The sequence below is a fragment of the Neovison vison genome, chromosome 3 (genome assembly GCF_020171115.1).
Source record: "Neovison vison isolate M4711 chromosome 3, ASM_NN_V1, whole genome shotgun sequence".
NCBI lineage: Eukaryota > Metazoa > Chordata > Mammalia > Carnivora > Mustelidae > Neogale > Neogale vison.
The window spans coordinates 88,140,834-88,158,547 of NC_058093.1; the positions used below are offsets into that span (position 1 = coordinate 88,140,834).

The 17,714-nt window shown below is 38.9% G+C and overlaps 1 protein-coding gene across 1 annotated transcript in view; it reads right to left on the minus strand.

The window, feature by feature from the left end:
• The window catches only part of ARHGAP15 (Rho GTPase activating protein 15), a 602,539-nt gene extending 594,100 nt beyond the window's left edge, over window positions 1–8,439 (minus strand). Inside the window, exon 1 of the mRNA XM_044242546.1 lies at window positions 8,376–8,439. The gene's annotated coding sequence lies outside the window, so the exon portion shown is untranslated. The remainder of the gene's footprint in view (window positions 1–8,375) is intronic.
• Window positions 8,440–17,714: the final 9,275 nt, after the last annotated feature.

The window sequence follows — 17,714 nt, forward strand, 5'->3', positions numbered from 1 at the left end:
GGGGTACCAGGTGGTGGGTATTATAGAGGGCACGGCTTGGAGCACTGGGTGTGGTGAAAAAAATAATGAATACTGTTTTTCTGAAAATAAATAAATTGAAAAAAAAAAACTAATGCACAAAGATAAATTTCCCTTTGACTCAGCACCCAATTCCTTGAGTATTCAACCTTTCAGAACTCTTTTAAGTAGATATCTCATTTGAGTCTAAGTTCAGCATTACACAAGTAGAGACTAGAACAAAAAGTTATCTCTGTGTTTAAGAAATTAATTTACAGTAAACATAAAACTAATGCTTTTAGTGAAATAGTTTAAAATTTAAATGTTTGGAGATGATTGGTGTTTTTCATCAGTTTATGGCAGTATGTTTTCAGATGGTGGGTCATTTCTTCTGAGTTTCAGAAAGGCACTATAGTATATAATGAATTCAGTCTTCCAATCCAAACTTTCATCACTGCAAGGTTACTCAAAACATACCCATCATTTGTCATTTGTTTGAACTAGCTTCTCTTTCTAGCTTCTCTTTTCCTAAATTTATTCTATTTTTTTTTCAGACCCAGAAGAAGTCACAAATCTCCAGAAAGCCCTTTTGACTCTATAGTCCAGAGTCAACTTTCATATCATTTATTTTTTCACTAACCAAATATTCATTGAGTGTTTATCATCTGCTTACCATATTCTACTTTCTAGATGTTCAACGGCAAATAAACAGACAAGGTCAATATGCTCATAGACGATTCAGTTTAAGTTGAAAATAGCCACTAAGCAAGTAGACAAAAAATAATAATAATAATTCCCTATATCCAAAATGCTATTTAGAAAAATGAAAGCAAAGTAATGAAAAAGAGAGAGCCCTGCAAGTCATGAAAGGAGATTGAATTAATTTGAAATAAAATAGAAAGTCATTTAGAATTTTTCTTTTTAAACTGGGGAAGTTTTAGGATTTAAGTCTTAAGAAGGTCACTCTGGCTACTTCTTAGGAAATAAGTATGGTATGAAATGTAGAAGCAAGAAGATGAGTCAAGAAGATTCTGTAGTATCAGTGGTAGAAGTGGTAAAAGGTAACTGGATTTGGGATAATTCAGTTTGTATTTTACCCCTTGCTTAATGTCTGATTCATTCCTCCTAAGAGAAAAGCTGTTAAAGAAAAGCCCAAGATATACAATCAACATTTATAAATACAAAAATATGAATAAAGTAAACCAGTTCACATAAGTAATAAAAAATTATTTTTAAGTAAAAATAAAAAATAAATTATATCTAAAATGTAACATAGAAATGATTCTTGTATTGATTAACTGTCTTTTTTTCCTGTATTATTTCCTCTGACAATATTTTCAATGTTTGTGAGACTTACGGTATTCTTGCCCATGGAGTGTACTTAATAGTCAATGATCCCACAGAAAAACATCTTTAGGATCAAAAAAAAAAAAAAAAAAAAAAACCCTGAGTGGAAGGTTCTGGAAGGTTCTAGAAGTTGCCACCTCTCCAACCTTCTTGAGGGCCTTGAAACATGTGCAAGGCAAAATTATTCCATATGTTTTATATGATTTCTCTCTCACTTAAAAGTAGAAAGTGAATTAATGAGTATAGTTTTATCTAAAATTGCGATGTTACTACATGCCACAGATTGTATTCATTTAACAGGGTTTTTTTTGAGGAAAAGTCATTATACCAACTAACAAACAAAAATTTGACAAAAAATAACGAACCTTGAGTCTGAAAAAAATATGTAACTTTTCAAGAGCCACGATTGAGAAAAGTTAAGTAAATAGAATAATGGGATCTAAATCAAAACTTTATAGGCTCTTCTTATTGCTGATGAATTGAATGTGGTTTGGAGTAGGAAATATGTGGGTAAGAGTATAACTGAAGGTAATTCACAGATAGATGAATGGTGCTGCCATTAACTGAGATGCGTGAAAATAGGGAAGAAGCAAGTTGGGTTGGGGGCAAGAAGGGAATAAGTAAGAGGTCAGTTTTGAACATAATCATTTTGCTATCCCAATGAGAGATTCAAGTGACATTCAAGTGAAGATGATGAGTAGCTAGTTGTGTTTATAGTTAAAATGCTAAGAAAAAGTTCTGATCTCGAGATACAACTAGAATACAGATCATATTTAAACTTATGGCATGGTAAGACATTTGCCTGGGAATAAACTTAGAAGACAAGAGCCAAGGCTAAAAAGAAAGAAATCTGAAGACTGAGTGCAAGGCATTCCAATATTTAGAGTTGAATGATGAGGAAGATTTATCAAAGGAGACAGAGAAAGAGCATCCAGTGAAATTTGGTGAAAAACTGAAAGAATGAAATACCCAGGAGTCAAATGAAGGAAGAGGTTCAAGAGGGCAGGGATGTTCAATTGCATCAAATGCAGCTCACATAGTAGATAATATAAAGACATGTAAATGACCATTGAATTTGGCAAAATGAGTCTAAGACTCTGAGAATAAAATGTCCTGTGATATTTCCATAGCACTGCATTTATACATTTAGATTTATGCTTAAATTCTTGTGTTTGTGCACTAAATTACCTAAAAAGTTTTCATTGGCTAGATAGCACATTGATTCTTTGTGTCCCCAATAATTTCTAGCACAACACAGTGTACTTAGAGTTCAAAACTATTTGCGGAATTGAATCGAATTGGGCTGATGACACCAAAAGAAAAAATCAATTTTAAACCTGCAATAGTAGTATGTGTAATCGGCAAGGTCCATTTTAAAAATAAGATTTTCTGCTTATTCTTGGGCATTCTGTAAATATTCCCTCTCATCAGATGAGCTTTCCTACAATGTTAGAGGAGACTGGAACCATGAAGTGTATATTTCCTCACTTTGCCTCCTCAATGCCTCTTTCTATCCCATCATCCACATACACACTCATTAAAGCGCTCTCCCTTTCAGGTTAACTTATCTGGTATCTTCTCTACTTGAGCTCATGATCACATGCAACTGTCTTTAGTCTCTGAGACCTTGTCAGCTTTCTGGATATATTGCCTTTGTTTCCTTCAGTTGCATTCCTTTTCTCTTTTCCTTCACTTCAACATTCATGTTTCATCCCTTTTCTAACTACTACCTATTTCGAGACTTAAAAAAATAGTATTTTACATAGGCTATCCCCAATTTCTTACTTCTCTGACATCTCCCTTTAAAGCTTGAACTTCATTAATGCTTTTGATCCTTAATTAAAAAACTGAGAAAGGATACATTATCTTATTAAGAAAAATAAGTAGGGACACCTGAATGGCTGGGTTGGTTAAGTGTCCAACCCTTGGTTTTAGGTCAGGTCATGATTGCAGGGTCCTAAGATCGAGCCGAGCCCCAAGCCAAACATAGAACTTGCTTGTCCCTCTCCCTCTACTTCTCCCTCTTACTATCTTTCTCTCTCTCTCTCTCATAAATAAATAAAATCTTCTTTAAAAAGGAAGAAAAACAAGCATATCTTTAATCTTTTAAAAAGCAAGCTCAATCTCAATCATAATAACAGAAATACCAATAAAACTACATTGCGATACAATTTTTTATCCATTAGCAAAACCTGAAAATTTGGCAATACAATCCATTGGAAAAGCTACAGAGCTTCTACCAGCATTCTAGATTATAAACCAAGAGACAAAATAATTTGTCTCTTGGCTTATAAGTAAATAGTATCCCTGGAAGTTCATCCCAAGGATATATTTGAAAACACATACAATTTCATTAACACATTCATTACATTAGGAAAAATTGAAGACACCCATGACTCTTTTAATAAAACCTGATACATCCACACAGTGGAATACTAAGAGAGAGAAAAAATTGAACAGTTTCTCATTTTTACTATGGAAATATCTCTAAGATATTATTAAAAGAAAAAAAAAACAAAGTGGAGAGGTGTGTATAATATGCTACCTTTAATATAATAGGGGATGATATATGCACTTACATTATATATAAGCATATGCAATTGTGAAAGATTTAAAAAAAACTATGAAAAGTGGTTCCCTATTGGATTAAGGGGGGGTGGATAGAGGTATATAGAAATGGGAATGGAAGAAAGATTATTTTCTATAATTTTTATATTTAGGTTTTGATTTTGAACCTCTTGCCGCATCACCTATTCTTAAATTCAAAACAAAACAAAACAAAAATACGTCCATAAATCATTATAACCACAGCCTGTTAACAACCTCAAGGCACGTGGAGAGGGGAACCAGCGCTTGACCTTACAGGAATATCTACCTTCTCTGACTGCAACCATTTCTGCAAAATGTCCTGAGGAGTATACCACCAGCAGGGAGATCTATGCAAAAAGCAAATAAATCTGGATGCTGGCTAGCCCATCACCCAAATGAGGACTTTCAATTATGTATTTCCCCTGCTTAACAGTACTATTGTTACTTACAACCTTTCATCATAATCTGCTCAGCAGGTCTCCTCTCTTAGGATTTCAAACGTCTTTCTGGCCTTATCTCTTACTACTCTATTTGTAGCTACCAAAACTAGTCAACTCCTTTTTCCTTGGAAATTCTCTGACTTTTGTGTCTGGACATATCCCCTTTCTGTTCCCTGGAATGTTTCTCAAATCCCAAATCCTAGCTGTCTCTGAAAAATACTACAAATCTTTCCTCCCAAACTGTCCTGATTTCTCTGATAGGATATAATCAAGTGATATAATGCCTGGAAATTCTCTAATTTACTGCCTGGCACATAACTGGAATACAAAATGTTTCATGAGTTTCTGAATCCTCATATGGTATTGGACAAATTTCACTTGTATTATAATAATTATTAATGTAACAATCATATTAGATTATAAACTCCTAGAAGAAAAATGTTGAGATAAGTATTCATCTATGAGGTAGCTCTTGAAAAATACTTTAAAATTCAGTTTAATCGAAACGCTTGCTTCATTCAAACCTACCTTTAAACTGATACTGTATTTCTGTCTGATTATAAAGTTCAGAGAATTTGAATAAGCACTTTTTTTAAGTGTGACCATATGTGGTTGTGTAGTAGAGTTCTGCGGCTTTTACCTATAAGAAATAAAGTCACTTTTCTTCTGGGGAAAGTATTTTAGTTTCTGTGTGGAGGCACCTCCATTCAGCAAAGAGTACATGTGTTGCAGGCTCAGGAGGCCCCTCCATGCTAGAGAAGACCCGTGACCCAATCCAGTCACTCATGGTGCTAGTGTCTTAGGGTCAATGATTAGCTCTACCATGGTCATGGGACAAAATTCGGCCCAATCAGATCTCAATCTGAGACCTTTACAGTGGTGATAGGGGAAAGTCAAATTTCTGCAACACATCTGAAAGGGTCAAATGTAAACCTAACACTTTCTAGTCAATTCTGTGAACTTCTGTCAGAGAGGGCTTACAGCACATTGGTGAAAAAAAAAAAAAATCTGAGTAATGAAGAAAATACAACCCAATCAAAAATCCCGTGTGAGCTCCTAGATTCTACCATGCCCAACTTTGCTTTCCTTGGGTTTTAAAGTTATACAAATTAATGACTATCTCTATTGCCTAAACTAATTTCAACTCATTTTCCATCATTTGAAAAATAAAAAGGCATTTTTCCAACTCTAAACTGATATTTAGAATACTTGTAAGTATAGGTTAAACTCTAGCTCTATAACATGTATTGTTCAGTGCAAAAAAATATGCTTCTGGTACCCAAAGTTTTAAATTCAGAATATTAAATTATTTTAAAAATGCATATATATTAAACAATGGAGTATTTAAGTATTTTCTAAGTGTATGTGAATTTGAAAATAGTGTTAAGGCATAGTGCAATTAATTTTCATCCTCTACAAGAACAGTGTATATTTTATTCAGGAATATCTTAGAGGAATGAACACATCTCTGTGGACCCTTCATATAAGACACACTGTATTTAAATACCTTAGCAGGACCAATGGTTAACAAAACACTCTTCCATCCCCCAAATATCCCCCCCCCAACTATTTGCTATAGTATCATTCTCTTCACCTGACTGAAGTCTTCAACATGTAGCTGTCCCTTTGGATTTGTCTACTGAGTGACCTTATTAAAATTTTACCAGGGAGGGGAGGCCTGGCTAAGAAGTAAAAAGAAACAAAGCTCTGTAGCTTTCTCCTGTGAGCATGAATTATTTTTAGCAGATGCTCTAAGTGCTGGGAAATAGGATGAGTAAGTTTTAAGGACAACTGAAGTAGGATGGAAGGAGCCAAGTGGGGTCTGTCCTTCTAGGTACCAAGGCTGTGAGATTCTAAGTTAGGGACAGAGCAGGCCATTCCAAATCAAAGCATTCAAAAAGAATAAAGGAGGAATATCAATGAAAAAAATTCTCTTTTCTCAATTTTGCCAAATGCTGGCCCCAAGTGGAAAAGCATGATATACTTTTCATAAATCAGTTTTGAAATTACTTTCCAAATAAGATTCTCTGCATTGTTTCATTTCACCAAAATTTGTTTATTTATTCACTTAAAATGTGTAAAGGTATAGTAACCTATAGTAATACCTCATTTGTACTTGACTCTCTTTAGGATTCGGTCTGTGTGTTCAAATGGTAATGCATTACTTGTTTTTACAAACAATTCTGAGAATGTCTCAGTTTATATATCCATTGGTGCTAATTGTTGCTCTTTATAAATCCATACTGAGCTACGTAACTCATTCTTAGTTTTACACATACTTCATAAGATATTTATATTTTAATTTGACAGTTTCTTCAAGAAACAATCATTTAACAAGGAATCTGGCTTTTAAAAATATGAAATGGTTTAAAAAACTGCAGTGGACATTTTTTCAGTGTCAGATGTTTATGTGGATAGTCACTCTTGGTAATGCATAAATACGACATATGTTTATTCATGTGATGTTCTTTTATAATAAAATGAAAGTAATAACATATCAACCAAAACTATCTGAATTATACAGCTTCTGTAGATGCAGAGGTTCAGAACCACAATATTGAAGACAGATTTAAATAATGCTTTCCATTGTGTGGAAATGTAACCAACTGAAAAACTAATCAGAATATCAAAGCAAATACATATTACCAGGGTCTCCCTACACTCGAACAATAAAACACGTATTGAACACCAAGTCCTAATCTCTATTTTGTGTGTGTGTGTGTGGGTATGAGCCTTTTAATAGTCAACAAGTAGCTAGCCTCAGTATTGACAACTGAAGAGGTCTTAAAATAGAGTGTACTAGTATGCCAAATAATTTCCTACTAAATTGACCATATCAAAAAACATTTATATGTGTCTTTCAATAAAAGATAATACAAGAAAAGAATTGTTGCCACTTATCAACCCTGTAACCATTTTTTAATAACACAAAAAATGGGTGTTGTGGAGCCATCACTTCCCCCATTCAACAGCACAATAAATATATTATTAGGGAAGAGTGGATCATATCTGGAGTTCTTATTAAAATTCTTTCAAAAATATACATTCAGATTTATTTTAGGTATTTGTCTCTGAGATTAGCAGTACTATATATTTTTTGTTCATATGTTATGGAACACAAAGACATTTTGTAAAAGCAAGAAGTCAATATTAATGAAAAGTTCTCATCGCTTTGTGGTTAACTAATCTTTTTCATTTCTAAGGGTATTATTTTGAAGAATCTCAAAGAAGGAAAATTATTTAATTATATGTAGCTCCAATTTGCCCTGTCTCCCAAAAGTAACCTTCGATAAAGTCAGCTATGTCTTTCTTATTTAACAGAGAGTTTTGCTTATGAAATAGAAACTTGCCCTCCTTTCACCCTATATTTTAAATACAATTTAAGAAAAAAATTAAAATATTCAAGTGTCATAACAGAGAGCTTTCTTTTGCATTTTAAAACTTTCCTTCTTTTTAACAGCTCTTTAATAAACTACACATTTACTGAACTACCCTTTTTCAAAGGTTTCTAATGTTAACATAACACAACACTTTATAGTAGCTCTTACACATTGCAATTCAGGTGTTGTTTCTTATTATTACAAAGTGCCTTTTTATCTTTCATTATCTGGATTCTGAATAGTACACATTTTTGTAAAAAGGTGCCATTTAAATGACAGTTTGTAAAACTACAACTTAGAGATGCGAAGTCCCATATTTTCTCTAGTAGTTATTTTTGAAAGTACTTTCAAACTCAAACTATGCCTTAGTCTGTCTTTAATATTTTAGTATAAAATCTTAGCAAAGATCCTAGTGTAATATCTGTTAAGGGACTTTTGAATTTGATAGTTGCAAATATGAAAAGAATAATGTTTCTACACCGAAGGAAACAAACAGATGTTTTAATCACAGGTGAAACCCATTTCTGTAGAAATATTTGTATGTTCACACAAAAGCGTAGGACACCGCCAAATATTTTCAAGTTTAAATTTTCTGTTCAGTATAAGGTTAAAATTTACTTACCTTTTCTCAGTGTTCACTTGTTATTGAAACTGCCATCAACTTCCAACTGTTAATGACTCTTTCAACAAAAACGGAAAACAGTAAAGTCAAGTCACATGTCGTAAGAGTAGGCCTACGTTGGATGCTGCTTAATTTCAGTACTGGAGGGAGAAAAAAAAAAGCAGGGGGTGGGGGTGAACACAAAAACTTTAAAATAAAACCACTTCCTGCATAGATACGGTTAACCACACACATCACATCATTACTCGATTTGAAGAAATTGCCTTGTATAGTCAAGAATATTGTTATTTTTCAATGTGCTTTTCAATTTTTAAACATTACTACATTTATATAGATTTCATCAATTCTGATTTAATGGAGGGAAATGCATGGTTAAAAATATAGCAGGGGGAGGAGCAGGCGGGGAAGCACTCAGGGAACTTCCTCTTTCTCTGCCTTCTAGCAAGAACTCAAAACCTAAGTCTCTAAGGTCCTCTGCCGGTGTGGGCATGCTCACATACCATTGGGAAGCTCTGCTTACTGACTTGGGAAGCCGAGAAGCCACTTGCAATTCACAGAGCTGACACTTCTCTCTCACTCATAGATGGACCGACTAAGAGGTGCTCCACTTCGTGAATCCAAGGTCTTGGGAAGGTTGCTAATGAACTTGACAGCTGGCAGCAGCCCAGGGCCCTGATGCCACCTGGAGGAGAGAAGGGTACTTATATAGCCCATGTTCTGACCCTTACTCTGGTGGTGGCTTTCACACTGGGGTGGCAGTTTCCTGAGCAGTCCTGAATCTGCTGACCAGATTTGCTCTAGCTGAATGATTTTTTCTGTGGCCTGATTTCAGAAGAAAAATAAAGGATGCAAAGGCTAACATTTTTTGGCAAGCTGCTATGTGCTCATCTGGTTCACACTTTAACTAGTCCAGGACATATTTTGGGTGGAGGGGAGCTCTCAAAAACAACAATGGCTTGTGCATCTTTATTGAACCATGGAGTTCAAGAAATAAGCTCCTGGATGTCCAGGCTAGGCTGGTTTTGTGAGATTTCCGGGAGTTTCACAAAAGGAAAAGCTCCCCTTCCAAACATATGAGAAAGTTAAATCACAATCTCTTGTCATACAAGCCAATTAGACTAGAAAAGTGTGTAATAGCTCTCAGTGGTGTGGAATGGTTGGCACATATAAAGACAATCACTAAAAAAATTTTTTTTTTGGTTTATATAGCCCAAGTGAAAGATGGCATGTCCCTTGCAAGTTAATCGACTTTCTCTAGGACTTTTCCTTTTCAAAATTATTTTTCAGATTGACCCAAGATCTATTGATTATCAATCTGGGATGCACCTTTTTAAGTGTGCAGAGCCCTGAAGGTTTGTACTCAATAATGTCCTTAATACTGAGGAAAACTGGAAAGAACATGACACTGAAAGTGAGGAAAGCAGAATTCAGGCTCAATTCTGACACTCTATTTATTTAACCTTGGCCAAGCCACTTATGTTCAGATTCAGGTTATTTTTGATATAAGGGAACACACAAATGAAAGCCATCTATCTGCCAGAATAAAAGCATCGGTCCCCAAAATTAGGGGCTTCCCAGTGAAATCTGAAACTCGATTTCGTACACACGGAGACCAAGGAGAGAGCAAAGAGGCAACCCCTCCAGATTGGAAGGTTGGAGGTTTGTTTAATAAGCCAGGGAACTCACATACAAAGCTGGTCTTGGGCCGTCACAGGACAAGTAGTTCTCTGCACTAAAATCTCAAGTTTATATAGAGGCCTTACCTGGGTCCCTCTCATACACTCTCTGGATCGTCTCATCAATGCATAGCTCTCTCAAAACTGTATCCTTGGGATGCCTGGGTGGCTCAGTGTGTTGAGCCCTCTGCCTTCAGCTCAGGTCGTGATTCCAGAGTCTTGGGATCGAGCCCCTCATCGGGCTCTCTGCTCGGCCGTGAGCCTGCTTCCCCCCACCTCTCTGTCTGCCTGCCTCTCTGCCTGCTTGTGATCTCTGTCTGTCAAATAAATAAATAAATAAAATCTTAAAAAAAAACAAAAACACTGTATCATTGAAGAAGCTCCCACTGTGCGAACTATGGGAACTGTGGGCAGCATGTACATTTCAAGGACAGAGGAGGGGATGAAGAGCTTCTGATTGCCTAGGTGTGGCTCATGGGTCAACCTGTGGTCAAGTCCTCTCGATGACCTCCTCTGACATTCTTTTTCTCCGCACTGGCTCTTAAAATCTTTTATGTCCCTCTCTATTATAATGAGTGCTGAGTGGTCAACAAAAAGTTTTACTAGCTGGGAGCTGGCTAATCAGGTGTCTGGCTGGCTGCATAGGAAGCAGATACCACAGCAACAATAGAGAAGCATATAGAAGAAAAAATAGGTTAAGATAATGATTTTTAAAATATGTAACTTTTTAAATTTTTTTATTTTATTTTATTTTTTTTGGTAACCGAGAGCCCCATGATTTAAAACCACTAATTTCAGTCCCTAGACTGGGGTTCAATCACTCAGAATGTTCTCTTGTGGTTTGTGTTGTTGGTTTTTTTTCTTTTTTAAAAATTTTATTTATTTATTTGACGGACAGAGACACAGTGAAGGAGGGAACACAAGCAGGGGGAACAGGAGAGGGAGAAGCAGGCTTCCCGCGGAGCACAGAGCCTGTGGCGGAGCTCGACCCCAGGACCTTGGGATCGTGACTTGAGCCAAACGGAAACACTTAATGACTGAGCCACCTGGGCACCCCTGTTCTCTGGTAGTTTTATGTGATTTAATAAAGAAGATACATCAGCAGACTCAACAGGTATGAACATACACTTTGGAGAATGCCACAAGGACTTCCTCTTCAGGCAATGGTGATGCTCTAGGTCATCTGATTTGGGAGGAGAACTTTTCTCCCTGGAGACATTTCAGGGTTTAGTAGAGACAGGTTTTGCTGGCTGTTATTTAAGACTTGCTGGGCAGATTTAGTGGGGTTTCTATGTGTCCTACAACGTCCTGCAGATCCATGGAGGGGACAAAGGCTGTGGCCAAGTGATTGATTCAATGGAAAACAAAATGTGCCTTGGGGGGAAGATTAGCCATTTTTGTTACCATGGGGTCTATTCTCCCGAGTATCCAGGAAAACCCCAGAGGGTAGTGGCCCAACCACTAGATGGAAGCCATGGCCAGAGGTTTGTGCCACATCACCACTGGGTCTTATTTGAGGCTACCCAATAAACACCTGAGAGGCCATGCCACTCAGTGCCAAGCCAGCCACACTGTTCTTTGATATGATGGAATGACTATAGAGTTTCTGTGATACAGATTCCTTAACCCACATGTGTTGGGGTTGTTCTGTTTAGCGTGATTTTTCTGTACCCAGCCTAGAAGTTCCTTGGTGCTCAAATGTCCATAACCCAGGGTGAGCCACACAAACCCATCCCAATCTGGACACAGTCATTCATGACTCTATCAGTGGTGTTTTCAGGGTCCTTTTGGTCAGAGTGTGATGTGCCTGCATAGTTTGATTAACCAGAAAAGAATACACACGCCTACCATTATCGATGATATGTGCCACAGGCAAGATTTCTGGATCAGTATTGTTAAGATCACATAACTTAAGAGCACTGTGGGATGCCTGGGTGGCTCAGTCTGTTAAGCGTCTGCCTTTGGCTTAGGTCATGATCCCAGGATCCTGGGATCAAGTCACGAATCAGGATCCTTGCTCAGCAGGGAGCCTGCTTCTCCCTCTCCCTCTGCCACTCCCCCTGCTTGTGCCCTCTCTCTGTCTGACAAATAAATAAATAAAATCTTTAAAAACAAACTAAAGACCCAAAACAACAACAACAACAAAAAAAACTAGTCTTAGCTTGTTCTCCCTTAATGTATTGCTTTAGGGCTTTTCAGTTGTCTCCGTGGAACAGTGATGTCTACCACAGCAATCCTGACAAGCTAGAACAGATGTAGCTGCCCACGTGCCCAACAGCTGGATTGATTCCTTTGGCAGGCAGATGAGTGGGCCCACTCTACAAAGGTATTTCTATCAGGTGTCCATACCAAGATTAGACACTGTACAAACAGGAGAAGTTTAAGGTTGAAAAACACATATTTGGTAAGAATTTGTATGAGAAGGGCTTCCCCTCCTATACGAACTATACTTGTGGCTTGATCTTAGCTGTTAGTGTGGCTGCAGCTTTAGAAATATGACCTAATTGTACATATCACACATGTTGGTCTGGGCATGCAGCACGGTCAGGCATAAGGAGGTGGACTGGAGACAGGATGTGCAAGATCAGGATGTGCAAGATAGGGAGGTAGGACATGTCCTATCTCCCCTCTTTTAATGGTGCTTATTCCAATCGAAGTATAGTGCATTTTTGTAGGTCTGGCTTATAGCAGGATGATAGGACCCTAGTGGAGACTAAGTAGTCACCCTTCACCTAGGAATATGAAGTAACTCACCTATCCTGGTAGGATGTTCTATTGTACATTTCCAGAAGTGATGCCTTTTCCAGCTGTGATGGGTCCTCCTGTTCTTAGCAACATAACACACTGATAAAATGGTGAGAGTCAGGGCAATAGCTGTCTCCTGTGACTTCCATACCTATGGCATTTAGTATCTCAACAGGGGTCCCTAGGCTGGCATTTGGGCAACAGGCCTTACTGGTTAATCATTTAAATGTATTAAAGCCTGGGATAGTATTTTAGGCCATTTGGCTGAGGCAGTTTTAGTAATTTGATCTGTTGCTTTAATATTCCATTTTTCCTTTCTATCAGTCCTGATGCTTGCTGCTTATAGAGGATGAAACTTCCATTCAATGTCATAGTCCTTTGCCCCGTCTTACATATCATGACTATTATTAACATGTGACCTCTGATCGTTGTTTATTTGACGAGGTCCACCGTACACAGTACCCAGCTTCTCTGATCCCCTAATAGTAGAAGCACAGTTTACGCAAAAATAGGAAAGCTTGGGTTAGTCCAGACTCGTGGCCATATAAACTAAGGCATAATTAAAATGCTCACTAAAAGGGCAGAGACCGGGCCCCTGGGTGGCTCAATGGGTTAAAGCCTCTGCCTTCGGCTCAAGTCATGATCCCAGGGCCCTGGGATTGAGCCCCGCATAGGGCTCTCTGCTCAGCTGGGAGCCTGCTCCCCCACCCCCACCTGCCTCTCTGCCTACATGTGATCTCTGTCTTTCAAACAAATAAAACAAATAAAATGTTTAAAAGGGCAGAGACCAATATTACTGACTTGCCTTCTTTACCTGTTGGGAATTCTGGCCTATGGTCCCTGACTCCTTTGGAACTTCCTTCAGCACAGTTTAGATCACACAGTGCATGCTGTCAGTGTATTCTAAGGGCAATCAGGTATCCTTGACAATATTCATCCCACCCAGGCGCTGCAGTGGCTGTTTTTCTTGCATCCAATCTATTTTATCTACTGAAGAGTTCATTGTTAGGGCTTATACCTGAGCTAGGGCCTCAGCTTCCTCATTGCCACAAGGTGTTGGTGCCTTATGATCCCAGATGTGGAAGACAATAAGGGCTCCCTTAGCCCCTTGCAGGTGAACTCAAATGCCTTTCCATATATCTTGACCCCACAAGGGTTTATCCATGATCACCTATTCCTTGGCTTTCCACTGTTCAAGTCATGGGGTTAATCTCTTTAGAACAGCCCAAATGCCAGTACAAAGGATTAACAACCAGAGTTCATGAGAGAATGCCAAGCAAGCCATCTGTTTAGTTCCCTGTTTCCAGGAATCTGTATACCAGGCATCAGTGGGAATTTCCCCTGCTCCCTCCCTGCAGGTCTCAGGGCCTAGCATAGGAATAGGGTGGGGGCATTTAAAGAATCTGCATATTCTACAGGACCTAGTAGCACTCACATTTTTAGAGATAGTGGGTTGTTGGATAGAACACTCCTCTACTGCAAATAAGTTTGCCACTCAGTCAACTGAGGGGTTTGAGCCGTGGTAGAGCTGGATTGATTGAACATATTCTCAACACACACTTGGTAGGAAGGGAAGTTGTTACCATAATATATTGTTCCTTCATAAAAGGCTCTACCTGGAAGAGCACTGAGTACACTGTTAGGACCTATTGTTCTATAAGTCTATAGTTCTGTAGTTCTATAGGTTCTATTGTTCTATTGTTCTATAGGTTTATAGTTCTATAGTTCTATATAAGGGATCTTTCTGATCCCTTCCAGATCTGGGATAAAAACCCTAGGGACACTGTCTCCTGTCATCTCTGCCAGAGTGTCCAACCCATACCTTCCAGAGTCATGGGTACATCTAATTTAAATGGTAGCCCTGGCCAGAGCTTTAATCCACTAGTCCAATGTTTTTTGATCTTAGCAAAGGCAACTTGCTGCTCTGATCCCCAGACCCACATGTTTCCTTTCTTTACCAGGTGGTGTAAGGAACAGAGGCACTGTGCCAGGCAAGGTACAAAAGTCTTCCAAATTCCCAAAATCCCTACAAGATTTGTATCTCTTTTATGCTCCTAGGGGTTGGATAAGTTTGCATCTTATCACAGCTTCTAGGACAATTCACATCTTACCCAACAATATGATTCCCAAAAACTTTACGGTGGTGTCTGTGCTTTGAATTTTCTGTTGGTTCAGTACCTATCTTGTCCCCTGCAGATGCTCCATCAAAATCTACAAAGTACCCTGTAGGAGAGACAAGTCTTCACATGTTAATGTTATATTATCAATGTAATGGGCCCATTTCACTGAGGTAGGGAAGGAAAATAGAGACAGGTCTATTACCATCAGCTGACAATCTGTTGGCTATGCATGTAGCCTTGGGGAAGCACTTGAAAGGTCCATTGGTGCCCATGTGAGGGCAAATTAATCTTGTGACTCGGCAGCCAGGAATGTACTGGAAAAAGAATTTGCTAAGCCTAGCACAGCATGAAACACTTCTAGGACCATGAACAAGGTATCCTGGGTGGTAGCAATGGTGGGTACAGCGGAATGGATTGGGGGGTGGTGGTTAGAATTACCTTGTTTAATTCTCAGTAGTCTGCCATCATCTGCCATATGCTATCCATCTGGCATTTTTAACAGCCACACTGGGCTGTTGAGGGCTTTATGGGTAGGCATACAATACCCACTCAGTGCATGCATTCTTAGATAGTTTCTTATTTTCTTATGCCTCCTCTCCCAACCCACTGAGGCAATTTATATTGTTTGACAGTTACCATTCTTCACAGGGGTGATAGATTTTCTCATTCCCAGTTGGCATGTCCCTTCAATCCTGGTTTGATTACTCTAACCTAAAGGCAGAATTCACTAATAGAATTTGCAGGGTTTAAGCTTGTAGGAGATCAGTGCCCAACATGTTCTCTGTATCGAAGAGATAAAAGCTCCATATTCTCATGGGGGAGAATGCTTAATTTGTAGTGTCAAAAGGATCTTCGTCTTCTGTAACTGTTAATAGTTACGGGGGGGAGGGGCAGAAAACTTAGCGGGTTACCATGTGTTAGAGTACATTTGGCTCCAGTATCCACAACAACCATCACTTCTTACTTATTTTGAAGGATCAATGAATAATGAGATCAACATGAGGCTTCCCATAACTGCCAGTGGCCTTTATCTGGAGGCAATCTTGGCATGCCTCCTCTACCTGAAGCATGGGAGACACCCATCCTGAATAGGGATGTACCCCTAAGTCCTCTATTGGAGCAAACAGGACATTAGGAATGGTAGGGACAGATGGGGCAGGTCTGAACTGTTGTTTAGGTTTCCAGCTTTCCACTAGCTGACCAACACAGTGTTGGGATGGCAGTCTATCATTTGAGGAGGGGTTCCAGAAGCCAAAAGATCAAACCACATTTGTTTCTGGGTTACTTTTATTTGGACCCCTTACAACTGATTGGAAAAATATTTTGGCTTTCTGAGCTCCCTCTCTTAGGTCTTTCCCATGGCCTGTACCAATTCTTGGAATTTGTTAAATTGCCCCTGGATCAGCAATGGATTGTCCAACTATTGGCAACTATATCAGTAAGTATATCAGTGTAACTGATATCAGTGTATCAGTAACTATATAGCTTGGCAGCTATATCAGTAAGGTCAGTGGGCATGTATTCTCTCATCAGGAATAAATATTTCCTAAATTGGAGGCTACCCCACTAGCTGGGGTGGCTGTTGCTGTGCCTTTGCTTTCCTTTGTATTAGGGGTCAGAGGGCAAGGGGTATTTCCTCCATTTCACTGTCAATCACAACATCCTCCTCTTCAATCTTTTCATTTTTCCCAGGGATTCCATCCCTTAGCATCCCAATCAGGCTTTGTCACAAGTGTTTCACTTTAACAACAGCTAGCTTTGCAAAAATGGCATGCTGAGGTCTCCAGATGATTGTCCTACTCTCCCACCGTGTCTGCCAGCCCAGAGCCAGCAGAATAGCGGACAACCACACAACCTTCTCTAAGCTCCGCTCTTCTTCCAGCTCTCTAACTTAGGCTTTAGCCTCTAGCTGGGCATCAGCAGCCAGCCAAGTTACCCACAGTATAGGCCAGAGTGCTGTGGCAGCCATGCATTTCCTTCTTTCCCACAATGCACTATGTGCAGATCCTCCAACAGGCACATTAAAATGACTGGCACTCTAGGGGGTATCCCTGGTTGGCAATCCACAGGCATCTGATGGCCAGATCAGGATGGCCTCTTTCTCTCTAGATGCCTCTTTCTCCCTGGATGCCTCTTTTCCATCTCCTTATTGGCTCAACAACTGTTGGTTTTAAACTGGGGAGTTCCCGGGAAAAATCTGAATCTGGTCCCAGTGAGTGGAGGGTGGGGAGAGGTTGAAGAAAGAAGCAGGGCCCTCCAGGTGGTAGGTGGCAGATTTAATAAGCAAGGGAACTTAGATATAAGGCTTACCACGAGAAGCCAAAAAAAGATGAGTGGATCTCTCACTGTTTCACCAGAATCCTAGAAGTTTATATACAGGCCTTAATTGAGATTAGTTACATATACTGTCCAGATGGTCTCAATAACACCTTACTCTCTCAAACTGCATCCTTAAAAATGTCTCTCATTGCAGGAACGGTGAACAAAGCGCACATTCCAAGGACAAGGGAAGAAGCAAGGAGCCTCCCGTTGCTCAGGTTCAACTTGGGAGTCAACCAGGGGCCACATCTCTTGATGACCTCCTTCAACAAGAATAGGTGCATGGATTTTAAATATTTCATAAATGATGAAGACGTGTAGACAAGTACATAAGAATGAGCTGGGAAATGCTGATGCCTCCTAAGAAGCATCAGAAAAATTTAGCACCGTCCTATGTGGTTTAAGTTTTTGTAAATCCATGTCAGTCTCAGAAACCTAGAACAAGTAAAATTACTTGGGCCTTTCCTTTTATATAGGCA